At 45.2% G+C, this 2,500-nt stretch overlaps 5 non-coding genes across 5 annotated transcripts; 3 read left to right on the plus strand and 2 right to left on the minus strand.

Moving 5' to 3' along the window:
* Positions 1-305: 305 nt before the first annotated feature.
* On the plus strand, positions 306-378 carry TRNAK-CUU (transfer RNA lysine (anticodon CUU)). Its single transcript has one exon. It is a non-coding gene; the product is annotated as a tRNA-Lys (tRNA).
* A 616-nt stretch (positions 379-994) lies between these two features.
* On the minus strand, positions 995-1,065 carry TRNAG-GCC (transfer RNA glycine (anticodon GCC)). The gene has a single exon. It is a non-coding gene; the product is annotated as a tRNA-Gly (tRNA).
* Positions 1,066-1,203: 138 nt separating this feature from the next.
* On the plus strand, positions 1,204-1,276 carry TRNAK-CUU (transfer RNA lysine (anticodon CUU)). Its single transcript has one exon. It is a non-coding gene; the product is annotated as a tRNA-Lys (tRNA).
* A 612-nt stretch (positions 1,277-1,888) lies between these two features.
* On the minus strand, positions 1,889-1,959 carry TRNAG-GCC (transfer RNA glycine (anticodon GCC)). Its single transcript has one exon. It is a non-coding gene; the product is annotated as a tRNA-Gly (tRNA).
* Positions 1,960-2,097: 138 nt separating this feature from the next.
* Positions 2,098-2,170, plus strand: TRNAK-CUU (transfer RNA lysine (anticodon CUU)). The gene has a single exon. It is a non-coding gene; the product is annotated as a tRNA-Lys (tRNA).
* Positions 2,171-2,500: the final 330 nt, after the last annotated feature.

The following is a 2,500-nucleotide window of genomic DNA, read 5'->3' on the forward strand; positions in this document are numbered from 1 at the left end:
GATCAGAAGCAAATAAGGCCTCTTCTACACTTAGACCATTCGGAAGGCTAGTGATTTTTTCTCACTATTCAGCTGCAGTCCAAAGGAAATTACTGAGCTGTATTCAATCTGGTAGAGTGCTTCTTTCTTTTCTGGCTGTGCTTACCTCTATTAACCCACCAAAGAGCCCACAGATTACCTCCTTGAAAAAAAAACTAATACCGAAAAAAACTCAAACTCAGCGATCCAACTTTGAGGAAAATCATTTTGAAGGATCAATGAAGGATGTCCCACTCTGGCGGAGCAAGCTCTCCAGTCAAGCATTTGCCCGGCTAGCTCAGTCGGTAGAGCATGTGACTCTTAATCTCAGGGTCGTGGGTTCGAGCCCCACGTTGGGCGATGACTGGTAACTTTTCGTTTCTGGCTGTGCTTACCTGCATCACCCCACCAAACAGCTCACAGATACCCTCCCTGAAATAAATAAATAAAACCAAATGCCTCAATGCAACTGAAGCAAAGAAAAATGTTGGAAAGGATAAAGATGATCAGTAGCAAATAAGGCCACTTCTACACTTAGACTATTCGGAAGGCTACTGATTTTTTCTCACTATTCAGCTGCAGTCCAAAGGAAATTACTGAGCTGTATTCAATCTGGTAGAGTGCTTCTTTCTTTTCTGGCTGTGCTTACCTCTATTAACCCACCAAAGAGCCCACAGATTACCTCCTTGAAAAAAAACTAATACCGAAAAAAACTCAAACTCAGCGATCCAACTTTGAGGAAAATCATTTTGAAGGATAAAGAAGATGGAATCAAAGAATGCTACTGGTTGATTCTCACTATTCAGCTGCAGTCCAAAGTAAAACCCTGGACTTTATTCAATCTCCTGGGGTCCTTTTTTATCTCTATAGTAGAAATTCATCAGTAGCTCTACAAAACGTCTCCCTGTAGTCCTAGCCTTAAATAAAGACTAAGACATGGTTTGGAATGGGAGCTGAAGGACTAAAATAACAGCGCTGCATTGGCCGGGAATTGAACCCGGGCCTCCCGCGTGGCAGGCAAGAATTCTACCACTGAACCACCAATGCTCTGCCATGACATTTAGCTTTTGGCAACCGACTGCTGCTGCTGCTGCTGCTGCTGCTGGAACCCAGGCCTCACCACGGCCTCCTGCCCACAGATACCATGTCCCACTCTTGCGGAGCAAGCTCTCCAGTCAAGCAGTTGCCCGGCTAGCTCAGTCGGTAGAGCATGAGACTCTTAATCTCAGGGTCGTGGGTTCGAGCCCCACATTGGGCGATGACTGGTAACTTTTCGTTTCTGGCTGTGCTTACCTGCATCCCCCCACCAAACAGCTCACAGATACCCACCCTGAAATAAATAAAACCAAATGCCTCAATGCAACTGAAGCAAAGAAAAATGTTGGAAAGGATAAAGATGATCAGAAGCAAGTAAGGCCACTTCTACACTTAGACCATTCGGAAGGCTAGTGATTTTTTCTCACTATTCAGCTGCAGTCCAAAGGAAATTACTGAGCTGTATTCAATCTGGTAGAGTGCTTCTTTCTTTTCTGGCTGTGCTTACCTCTATTAACCCACCAAAGAGCCCACAGATTACCTCCTTGAAAAAAAACTAATACCGGAAAAAACTCAAACTCAGCGATCCAACTTTGAGGAAAATCATTTTGAAGGATAAAGAGGATGGAATCAAAGAATGCTACTGATTGATTCTCACTATTCAGCTGCAGTCCAAAGTAAAACCCTGGACTTTATTCAATCTCCTGGGGTCCTTTTTTATCTCTATAGTAGAAATTCATCAGTAGCTCTACAAAACGTCTCCCTGTAGTCCTAGCCTTAAATAAAGACTAAGACATGGTTTGGAATGGGAACTGAAGGACTAAAAGAACAGCGCTGCATTGGCCGGGAATCGAACCCGGGCCTCCCGCGTGGCAGGCGAGAATTCTACCACTGAACCACCAATGCTCTGCCATTACATTTAGTTTTTGGCAACCGACTGCTGCTGCTGCTGCTGCTGCTGCTGGCACCCAGGCCTCACCACGGCCTCCTGCCCACAGATACCATGTCCCACTCTGGCAGAGCAAGCTCTCCAGTCAAGCAGTTGCCCGGCTAGCTCAGTCGGTAGAGCATGAGACTCTTAATCTCAGGGTCGTGGGTTCGAGCCCCACGTTGGGCGATGACTGGTAACTTTTCGTTTCTGGCTGTGCTTACCTGCATCACCCCACCAAACAGCTCACAGATACCCTCCCTGAAATAAATAAAACCAAATGCCTCAATGCAACTGAAGCAAAGAAAAATGTTGGAAAGGATAAAGATGATCAGAAGCAAATAAGGCCACTTCTACACTTAGACCATTCGGAAGGCTAGTGATTTTTTCTCACTATTCAGCTGCAGTCCAAAGGAAATTACTGAGCTGTATTCAATCTGGTAGAGTGCTTCTTTCTTTTCTGGCTGTGCTTACCTCTATTAACCCACCAAAGAGCCCACAGATTACCTCCTTGAAAAA

This window comes from Hyla sarda, chromosome 1 (genome assembly GCF_029499605.1).
Source record: "Hyla sarda isolate aHylSar1 chromosome 1, aHylSar1.hap1, whole genome shotgun sequence".
NCBI lineage: Eukaryota > Metazoa > Chordata > Amphibia > Anura > Hylidae > Hyla > Hyla sarda.